Source organism: Octodon degus, unplaced genomic scaffold (genome assembly GCF_000260255.1).
Source record: "Octodon degus isolate 3935 unplaced genomic scaffold, OctDeg1.0 scaffold00233, whole genome shotgun sequence".
NCBI classification, from domain to species: Eukaryota; Metazoa; Chordata; class Mammalia; order Rodentia; family Octodontidae; genus Octodon; species Octodon degus.
In genome coordinates this window covers 2,775,621-2,787,337 of record NW_004524809.1, presented here as the reverse complement: position 1 = coordinate 2,787,337, position 11,717 = coordinate 2,775,621, and the positions used below count along the sequence as shown (strand labels likewise).

Genomic DNA, 11,717 nt, shown 5'->3' with positions numbered 1-11,717 from the left:
TATATATATATATATATATGAAAAGATGGCACAGCAGAAAGGACTGCAATCCTAGAAATGCAGGCCCTTAAGCAGCATTATGATAAACCCCTTCTTTAGAAAGGTATCATTTCTATCACTGTTATCACAGGCTAAATTATATATTATGCCACCTTCAAGTAATAGTTGAGGCTGTAGAATGCAGAGGCATCACAATGAGTCCCACTTAATACAAATAACTATAGACAGACCAGCACTTCCACAAACCGTTTTCCTTTTTCTGGTTGCCAGTTAAATAGCTTTAATCCATAGCTTAACAAAGAAGGGTCATACACTAAAGTCAACACATATTATCTAGCATTTCAGTCTAAGCTTGTCCATGTATACAACTGAAATTGATCACAAGGCATGGTCTAACAGACACCAGGGTTAGGTACTTTTTACAGGCATGAAACTTCATCTTGCACACTGAAGTCATCATACTTACAGAGCGAAGTCGGACCTTTGTATTTGTGTTTATTCTTCATTTAACTTTTAAAACACTACTATAATTGAATATTGAAACAAAACCAATAGCGAGTAGTGAGCATATGCTGATTCTAGTCCTTCGCGCACTCACTACTGCACACCATGTGCCAGCAGTGAGCATTATTCACTGGCCCCATTAAGAGGTCTGACGTTGAACACCACTTCCGGGATGATGTTCGTCATCCTCATAGGCTTCTCCATTATAATGGCGTCATCTTTCCTGATTTGGATCAAAGTCCACCAGTTCTACCTGATCCATTTCATTGGTCTCTTCTACTTCCTTCCTCTCAGGTAAGAATTTTTCCAGCAATGAGAGTTTATCAGGAGAGAGAAAGCCATTTTCAGGAAAGTTTACCTTAAATTCAATGATTAGATGACCCTTTTCATATGGTAAATTGGCATGCCTTCATTTAGCACACACTTTATGTCTCCATGCTTGACAATCTGACCTGGATGAGAGGTGATGACTATCGTTCGGTTATCAAGAGTGGATATTGACTTTTGGAAGCCACACAGTGCTTCAGCCAGCTGTATATCCATACACATGAAAAGATCTTCTCCTTGTCGAGTAAAAACAGCATGGTCCTTCTGATCTAACACAATGATAATATCCCCTGGCTCCAGCCCTGGTTCTTGGTCTCCTTCACCATGGAATGTTATCTTCTGGCCATCTTTCATGCCTTTGTCAATATGAACTTCTAGAATCTTCTTTTCTCTAACAATCTTCCTTCCGTTGCAGCTCTTACATCTGTCTTTAGGGCTGATGCGTTCTCCATGGCCCTGGCACTCCATGCACACAGACTGAATTTGCTGAATCATTCCAGGTCCTATCTGATGAATCCTTATTTGCATTCCAGTACCTCGGCAGTTGGGACAGCACTTCACAGCTCCTTTCTTACCACCTCGACCTTCACATTTGTCACAAATCACAGTCTTTTGCAGAGCCAATTTCCTTGTGGCACCATTATATAAATCTTCTAAGGTAACTGAGAGCTGATGCACCACATTTTTACCTCTCCTTTCTCTCTGCATCCTTCCTCCTCCTCCAAAAAACATATCAAAGATATCCATGGGGGATCCAAAACCTCCGCTTGCTCCACTCTCCTTAATTGCCTGTTCTCCTCCTTTGTCATACAATTCCCTTTTCTTGGCATCAGAGAGAACTTCATAAGCTTGAGAAATCTGTTTAAACTTTTTACCTTCATTTGGATTCTTATCAGGATGGTACTTCAAAGCCAGTTTCCTATAAGCCTTTTTTAGTTCTTCTTGGGTAGCATTGGGTTTGACCCCCAAAACATCGTAATAAGTTGTTTCCTTCACCATTTTCTACAGGCGGTGAGTGGGCTAGGCCGCAGTTGGGTAGACAGGAAGGAGTGGGTAGCTGTGTGCAGGTTGAGCAGCCGCCGCTCCTCCACCTCTCAGTGTGTTCTGGAAAGTTCCCTGTGTATAGTATATCCTAAAACATTTGAGGCACAGCACATTACAATCTGCATAGTAGTGTCTAGTCTCTTTTTGAATTCTTTTTGCATTATTGTCCTTTAGCAACACATTTTACACTGTCATATTGACTTTTTTTTTCCTGTGGGTCTACAAGGTCTCATTACACAGATTGGACTTGTAGTGATCCTCCTGTTTTTAGCCTCCCAAGCGCTGGGTTTACAGGCTCATGCCACTACCCCTAGTCTCAATCCCCATCCATTCCAAGGATTGAAACCCATCCCTGTGTCCTGTCCCTTTAATCTGCTGAGCTATCTGGCTGGCCCTGTGGGTGGTATAATTTCATTAAAATGACTGTTCACTGAACATAATAGTGAATATATTGATGATGGACATTCTGTGTGGCATTTTGTCATCCAATATTTTTTCCATTATTTGGTCTAGTAGAACTAATCTGTTATAAATGACTTATTTGATCTCCTTTGTTTTGAATAAATAACAAGTGAGTTTCATATTATTTGGTCCAGAAGGTGCATAAATATTGTATTGTAATGTTTTTTTTCTTGTTTTTTGATTACAGGATAGTTCAACACCACAGAGAATTATTAGAATCATTGACCACTATTGGAATTTTTAAAATTTTATTTTTTTCTTTCAAGTTCTGTACTATAAAGAGTTGACAGTAAGGGATTTTTTTTTTTTTTGTCTTCATTTTTTTGGAGAGCCCAGGTGTTTTTCCATTTCATAACCCAGACTTTTCCTCTCTGATCTGCTAACATTTCTCTTTCTCAGTTTTTTCTTTTGCAGACCTTTTGGCACTTCCAATTAAGTCTCAGTGTCCCAAACACGCCCATTTTGTATTGTAAAAGAATATCACTGAGTTCTAAAGAAGTATAAAAATTATATCTAATGTACTTATAAAAGTTTTTATAGATTATTGTACAAAATTATAGGTTATTTTTCACATACAATCACAAATTAGTAAAAGAAAATAACCAGAACTTAATAGATTTTACTAGAAACAAACCTAAAGGTATATATAATGTTCTAAATAAAAAAATATGGAAAAAATAGTTGACATAAAAGTCATAAGTGTGTCCTATGAGTCTGAAAATTGACTGGTTGAAATGACACCTTTACGACTTATCCTTGGGATAGTTAGTATATAAACAAACATGCTGCATGAAAGATGCTGGGAGTAAATTGTTAAGTGGTTAATTAACTTATTTACAAGTGTTTCGGATATTCTCATATCATGTACATTTATAAACATCGTGTGTATATATACCCATTTGTTAATACTTATTTCTATATTACTCATGAAATTTGAGGTAGTAGATAAGCATAGTTGATATTTTGTTATTTTTCCAAAGAAAAATCCTGTAAGTTGCTGTAATTGAAATACAGAAAGCAATAGATATTTGGTATTAAATACCTAAAATATAATCCTGATTAGTTAGCAGTATAGGCACAATGTAAACTATTTGTTGATCTACTTATGTTGAGATTTTTTTTTTATGTTGAGATTTTAAGTCATAAAATAACATGGTAATACAAGTTTATCAGCTTTATAGTTAAATATAAATGAAGTTCATAGCAAACCAAACCAGGTTAAAGCCACCTGATTCTGATTTTTTTTTTTTTTTTTTTTTTTTGTGCTGGGATTGAATTGAGGGCCTTTGCACTGAATTATATCCCTAACCCTTTTTAAATCAGTCTTGCCAAATTGCCAAGGTGAGCCTCAAATTTGTGATCCTCTGGTTTTAGCCTCCCAGAGTTCAGGGCTTGCATGTATGCACTACCAGGCCCGGCATATGATTTTTGTACAATCAAGATTTTTATGCTTTCCAGGGCTGGAGAGATGGCTCAGTGGTCTAAAGCACCTACTTGAAACAAGTTTGGCAAAGCACAGGGACTGCGGTTCAATCCTCCAGCACCACATGCCAGCCGGACCTGCCCCCTGGTGGGCTGAGCTGGCCACACACACACACACACACACACACACACACACACACAATAAATAAATGTAATAAATAAAAATAAATAAAATTAAAAAAAAAAGATTTTTATGCTTTCCAGAACATTCTGAAAGATAAGTGATGCCTGCATTCCAGCAAGGGCTGGCTGAAATAAGTAACTTTGAATAACCAGTTATCTCAGTAGAAAGAACAAAATAGCCAAAAGCTTGTAGTCAAATGAAACACCCAAATCAACATGCATAATTTAAGCATGCAAAACCAAAAAGTGAATTCACTGTAAAACTTTGACCTCCAAATGACAAAAGTAAAGCTGCTATGGATATCTTATCCACTGTTACTTCTAGAAATCTTAGTGGTAATGTAGTTTACCCTGGTGGTTTTTAGTGAATTTTGCCCAGTTAGAGGCTTGTCCTGTGACTGGAGCAAGTTGATGCCCAGCAGTGTCCTTGGTCTGTGTGCTTCCTTCACAGCATCACAAGTGAGCCACCAGCTCCTGCAAAATGTTTTGGAAAGCTCAGAACAGCAAAGGGAGGTGCTTCAGGTGCAGGGTCATTACACTATGTGCTCCTGCCGGGTGAGCTGTCAGAATTGTTCTCGACCCAAGAACAGGTTGTGTTCTTTCAAAGTGTGATCCTAGTAGATGGACATCTCTGCTAAGACCCTGACCACCTGGGGTCACTTGGCATGGAGGAGTGAGTGCTGAGCTTCTGTCTTTATAGTTTGGGGATTGTTATGTAATATATTTGCAGTAGGACTTGCTACCTGCCATCAGATTTCTTTAACCTCTGATAAGCCAATGGCTAAGTTAACAGAGATCAAAAAATAGTTGTGTTAAATCAGAGTGCATTTCAGATACATAGGCTATGCCATACCATAATAAAAACCAAAACGAAAGATCTTTTTCTAAGTCATAGGTAACCCAAATTCCTATTGGGAGCTCTGATACAGAATTAGTAGCTTTCATTCTCATACAAATCACAACAGAGATCTCCAGACACATTCTAGTCCTCTGTGCCACTTACGTCTCTGCAAATTAGTGCCACTGCACAAAGCATGAAGAACCCAAATTTCCCTCAGATAGATAGTTCGTGATCCCAGAATTGGCTTTCAAGAAGGCCCAAATGGCAAAGAAAAGGAGGACAAGGCCTGGAGTGCACTGCTGAATAGAACTTATCACTGGTCTAACTTTAGGCCTGTAGGTTTCTAAAAATTTACTTTCTTTTGTATGTAAAGTGGCGTGGTCAGTTAGCACTGGCTAGAAGAAAAAGACAGGAGATTCCTGAATAGGGGTTATCCAAACTGTCCCCAGTCCAGGGCTGACCAAGCCATGGGCACATCCCTGGGTATCATACCCAGATGGCTCCATCAGAGCACTGTCCTAGAATCTCTGCCCTCAGGGACTAGAGATTGAATCTATGTCCTGTCTACAAAAATGCTTCCTGTCCAGTGCTTGCAGGGAAGAACCAGTGCCAGGAAGTAGGCCCATTAGCTTTCACCAGGCTAAGGGCCCAAATCACAGCAAGAGATACATACATTGAAATTCAGGTTTCATTGAAACCCTCAGTATCAGGCTGTGATGAGGTTGCAGTTTTCACTTCCAGCATGAGATGATTGTGTGCAGGAAGCTAGAAAAATAGCTTTAAAACCTTCAATGTAAAGGGGCCCCATTCAGACTGGTCCAGAAAATTTGGAGTTGTTTTTGATTTCTTTTTTTTACTTCTAAAACATTTCTTCCCCATGGAGCCCTTAGAATGTTCATTTTTTCACTCAGTCACTTTTACTTCTTCTGACACACTGATTGAACCCTCCTTCTTTTATCAGGAACTCAGCCAGAGGCCTGGAGCTGGGCCCCACCTATCTGGTTCATTTGTCTGATTGTCAGTGAGAGTACATGAAAGCACATAAAAATGGAAAAGAGGAGTTTCTTTACAGCAGGGCAAAACTGCGAAGGCAGCTAGTTGGCCTCCTAGAGTGCATGGGAGAGCTTCAATTTAGAGGAAAGGTGGAGGAACAGCAGGAGCATCTGTGTATATGGATTCAGCCAAGCTGTGGTCACCAGTGAGCCTGACATGTTAAAGCATGTGTCTGTCCAGACTTCCTTGGTGCCAGAACTAGGGTGACTGTTGTTTTCTGGAGCATGAGAAAGCTGGACAAATAGCTTTAAAAGTCCTAATTTCTTAGTTTCTTTTCAACTTCCCAGTTTCATTATTATTTTCAGGCACTATATAAGGCACTAGGAATATAGTGGTAAATAAGAGACCAGTTTCCTGCCCTTGTAGCCCAAGCTTTTTTTTTCTTGTGCTAGGATTGAACCCAAAGTCTTTTCAGTGAGCTACATTCCCAATTCTTTTTTAAGTTAAACACTAAACATTGTCCCACATGTCTCTTTGAAAGTATATCCTTATGTAAAGATGAGTATAATAGAATTTTACATAAATAGGGTCATACCATGTCTTAGTTACTCTTCTCTCCTTGCTGGGACAAATACCCGACACTCAAAATGAAGAAAGGAAAGGTTTATTTAGCTCACAGTTACGGGAGGTTTCAGTCAATACTCAGCTGGCACCAAGGCAGAGCAGCACATAGCAGAGGGCAACCTTTCATGGCGGCAGCGAAGAGCAAGAGCAAAGGGAGGAGGAGCAGCAGCTCAAGCAGCTGGCTTCTCTTCCCACCTTACATTGTAATGCAAATTACCTGCCCCAGGGCAGGTGCTGCATCCACACCCAAAGCAATCAATCACAAATTCCAAAAGCCACCCCAAGACTGCATGAGGCTTTGGGGGGGACAACTATACACAAACCATAACATACCATAACACAATTTTTGTTTTTACTTTTTCTTTCCTTTGTTTATTCGCCCTCCTCCCAGACAATGGCTTGAGTTTGTTTGGCTTTTGGCTGAACTTGAACCATGGTCCTTCACAATGAACTGTATTGTATTGCCAGCCTTTTTAGCTTTCATTTCAAGAGAGGGCCTCATTAAGTCACTAACTTGCCCAGACTACCCTCAAACTTGGAATATTCTTCCCTCAGCCTCCCAGAGTGCTGGGAATATAGGCATGTACCACTGTGTCTGGCTATAGGTTTTGGAAATTTTTGTATCAGTCCTCTGGCCAGTGTTAAAAATAGCATATTTCAAGAATGAGGAGGAGTCCTGGCTTTCTGAAGCTTACCTCATTGTTTTGGGGAGGCCATTCTAATTTTGTTGCCCTTCTAGGTACATGCTGGCCTCTATTGCACCCAGATGTAAGACCATGGTCTCGAGCCACTTGCAGTGTTCACTGTTCTCTCTGCCTGACTAACCCAGAGTGTCTTTATCTCTTTGATTGATACCTATTAGACATTTCATTGTCTGATACATCACTGTATGGATGTCTTTGGTGAGGTAAGATGGTTTATGATAAGGAATTTGTTTTTGATTTTTTTTTAAAATATATATTTGGTACAGGATTGATCCTCTGGCCCTGTACTCATAGCAGCTCAGACTCATAGTGATCCTCCCGTTTTCAGCCTCCCCAGTGCTGGGAATATAGGTGTGTGCCACCAATGCCTGGTCTCAGTTGCTGACTCAGCACTGGGGGCCGGGCTGGCCGGGAATTGCACCTGGTCCCTGCACTTGCCTGCCTAAGCAGGAGCTTAGTCTGTTGAACTATCTTGTTGGCCCTCTTGTTCTGTTTTTTAAAATTACCTATTTTTTTGCCTCCCTTCTCCCTCCCCTCCCCTCTCACTCCCCCGCCCTCTTTTCTCTTTCTCCCCCCTTTCCTGCCCCCCCCATGTGTGGCATTGGGAACAGAGCTCAAGCCCTGTGCTTAAATGTCACTGAGACACAATACTTCTCCTTGTGTTGATTCTTTCTTTACTATATAACTTCTCGGTAGTCATTTAGGTTAGAAGATTCTATTGCTGAGAAAAGAAGGTACTTTTATCACCTGGTTGATAGTTAAAATTCTGATTGTGGTACATTAGCTAATGGTCTATTTGTAACACCCAGCTGAATTGAATCGGTGGGGTGCTCACCTGAGGATTATTGTCAGCAACATTAAAAAGAACTGGAGAGGAGAAGGTGCACTGTGGATTCTTCTAGAGAATGTCATGATGGCTTTCCTGATATGAATTTGGCTGTTTTCATCATTGGAGGAACTCAGGTCCTCACTATTACTGAGGATGGCTATGGTTCTCTTCGCGGGAGTTCTGTTCCTTAATTTTGAGCATCACTTCTTGGCTTCAGTGAAGTTCCCTCAGTCTGCTGGCACAGATCCTTCACCTCTCTGGTACAAACTTTCTAGCTGACCTTTGGGCCTCCTTAGTGCAGATCCTTAATACAGATTTGCATGAGACATTGTGTGGGCTCTAGGCCTCCAGTTGGATATCTTTTCTATTTTAGAAGTTGTAAATTTATAGAAAAGCTGCCAAAATAATACAAAGTTCCTGTATCCTAGTGGATGTGAAATAAGTAGCCTTGTTATGATTTTTCATTTACATTTCCCTGATGAAGTGGGCATCTTTTTAAGTGTTTCTGTTGGTCATTTGGACTTTGGAGCAATGTAATTCAAGTCCTTTCTATAATTTTTAATTGGGTTGTCTTAATTATTCTTAAATCTTTAAGATTTAATCCTTTAACAGTAAGTATATTGGTGCCAGCAAGATAGCTCAGTGGTCTGATGCACCTGCTTAGGCAAGCTTAGGCAAAGCACAGGGACCACCATTAGTTCCCTGGCACCAGAAGGCACCCTGCTCTCAGGGTGGGCTGAGTGGGCCACAAAAACAAACACACAAAAAAACCCAGAGATTATAAATCACTTGACAGATTATAAATCACTTGAAAGATTCTTGCCTTCAGTCATAATTCTTGAAGTAATTAGTGTGTCTGTTTACTTTCAACCCCCTTTACTCACAGTCATTCTCAAAGCACTGAAAGAATGATCTTAGTTCTGTAATAAGTATATTTTCTTTTTTCCTTTTTAACTATGTAGAAACAAAGATGATAGGAAAAGCAGAATTGTTCACATTCTAATATTCACTTTCATAGGTTAGTGGAATAAAGGTTTTGTTTTATTTTATTGAGACAGGGTTTCCCTATGCAGTTGGGGCTGGCCTTATGCTCACTTTTGTAGCATTCAGGCTAGTCTTGAACTCACAGAGATCATCTGGACTCAACCTCCCGAATGCTGGGATTATAGGCATGTGTCACCTCCCCTTTTTTGGAATAAAGGTTTTAAAAAGTGATTTGTTTTCATTTGATACTAAAATTAATTATACATTTTTTATAGAAAAGCTCAGAAATATTAATCAGAATGTTCTGATTTCCATACTTTTCAGTGATAACTAATGACATTTAGATATATATGTGCATGGTTGACTTAGGCACAAAAATACCTATGTACACATACTCATCCATATGTGGATGATAGTGTGTATACCATTTTGTTATCTGACCTTTTCTGGTATGTTTAATAATATATTTTGCTCCGAATGCCTTCAGGGCAGGTTTGGCTGGCTTGAGTTGTGGGGATCGAACCACAGCAAACTGAGCCTGACTGCTTTGTTGAAGCAGCCACTTAAAGAACTGAGCTAAGGGGTAGGCCCCCAGTAATATATTTTGAACATCTCATTCCTTTAATATTTTGTGAAATTAAAATGTGATATCCAGGAATGAAATATCTATTTTATTTTTTTTGTAGGGCTTGTATGTGGTAGGTCAAGGTCTGTGAACTTCATCCTCAGACCTTTGTTTTATTTATTTATTTATTTATTTATTGGTGGAAGCGGGGGTTAAACTCAGGCTCTTGCGCTTACCAGGGAAGCACTTATTCTACTGCTATCTCCCTGGCCCCCAAAATCACTTTTTCTCTACATTTTTTTCTTGCTTTTTTTTTTTTCTTTTGGTGGTACCAGGGATTGAACTCAGGTCCTTGTGCTTGCCAGGCAAGTGCTTATTCTGCTGAGCTATCTCTCCAACCCCCTTTTTTTAATTTTGAGACAGAATTTCAGTTTTTTGTCCATGCTGGCTTTGATCCTGTGATTGTCTTGTCTTAGCAACCCAAGTAGCATAGACATGTGCCATCATAACTGGCTTGAAACTTTTTTTTCCTTTTGGGGTGCTGGGAACGGAACCAGGAGCCTCAAGCATGCTAAACAAGAACTACTGAGCTCCATCCCTTGGTTGTTGTTGTTAAATTTAATAGAGCATTGATCACACTAAACAAGCTGTCTACCACCGTGGGCTATTCCCAAGCCTTCTTTATTTTGAGACAGAGTATTGCTAAACTCCCCAGGCTGATCTTAAACTGTGTTCTTTCTGCCCCAGCCTCCTTTAAGTAGATGGAATTATACTCCTGATTCACTGTGTTTGGCTCTACATGATTGAGCTTTTTTTGGTAATTGACGTGGAACTCAGGGCCTCCATACTGTGCTACATCCTCAGCCCTTGTTATTTTTATTTTGAGACAAAGTCTTGTTAAGTTTCCCACACTTTTTTATATAAGAGAAATCATGTGATACTGTAGCTTGTGTACCTGACTTACTTCACTTAATACTGTGTTCTCAGGTTGCTTCTATTTGAATAGGAATGCCTCACATTTGTCTTTCTTTCTTTCTCTCTTTTTTTCTTTCTTTCTTTTTTTTTTTTTTGTGGAACTGGGGATTGAACGCAGGCCCTTGCACTTGCCAGAGAGGTGCTTATTTCACTGAGCCATCTCCCTGGCCTACGTTTGTCTTTCTTTATGGCAGTGTAGTACTCTGTTGTGTATATGTAGCATTTTCTTTATTCATTCATCTGCTGACGGACATGTATGCCATTTCCGAGATTTAACTGTGCTGCTATAAACGTGGGTGTGCACAGATGCCTGTAATAGGAAGATATGAACTCCTCTGCAAAGATACCTACAAGAGATATAGCTGGATCAAATGGAATTTCTACTCCCAATTTTGTGATAAATCTCTATACTGATTTCTGTAGTGGTTGTACTAGTTTGTATGCGCACCAACAATGAGGAAGGGCTCCTTTCTCCCCACATCTTTGTCAGCACATTATTAGATTTTTTAATAGTCATTTTTTTTCCTGGTATAAGAAGGGATCACAGCATAGTTTTAATTTTCATTTCTATGATGGCCAACAATGATGAGCATCTTTTTTTCATGTATTATTGGCTTTTTGTACTTTTAAGTGTCCTTTTTTTCTCGCCATTTTTTGATAGGATCTTTTATTTTAGGGGGTGAGTATTTTTTTGAGTTTTTCCTTTTTTAATATTAACTTTATTGAGAAAGAAGTGGCAGTTAGACAGTTTTAAAATAGGTTAGTAGGACAGTTACAATAATTAATACATTGCATATTGTTGTCTTTGTAGTAGTTAAAAGTTGAGAATGATTTTTTTTTTGGGCTGGTTCAGGCTGCCTTAAGGGCGGGTCTGATAAGGCAGGTGGAGGTGGGGATCCAGCCGAGGCATCCTGTGTTTGCATTTGCATGAGCAAGCGCTTAAACAACTGAGCTAACTGGCTGGGCCCCCTTGAGTTCTTTGTATTTTTGTCTGAAGAGTTTCTGGCAAAATATTTTTTCCCTTCTGTAGGTCATCTCTTCACTCAATTTATGGTTTTCTTTGCTGTGCAGGAGCTTTTCATGTAATCCCATTTGTTGATTCTCAGTATTATTTCTTGTGCATTGGGGTTCTGTTCAGAAAGGTCTTGCCTGGCCAAGCATTGGCTGTGACTCATCCACATGGCTGACACTGACAAAGGTTCTACAATCTGAGGTACAGGATCTCAGGATAAATCCTGAGGGCATTTCACTGACCTCCTC

The 11,717-nt window shown here is 39.7% G+C and overlaps 1 protein-coding gene and 1 pseudogene across 5 annotated transcripts in view; one reads left to right on the top strand and one right to left on the bottom strand.

Annotated features, from left to right (window-relative positions):
- The window catches only part of Tmcc1 (transmembrane and coiled-coil domain family 1), a 248,757-nt gene that overhangs the window by 35,554 nt on the left and 201,486 nt on the right, over positions 1-11,717 (top strand). The gene's annotated exons all lie outside the window — the stretch shown is intronic.
- On the bottom strand, positions 644-1,830 carry LOC101571179 (annotated as a pseudogene).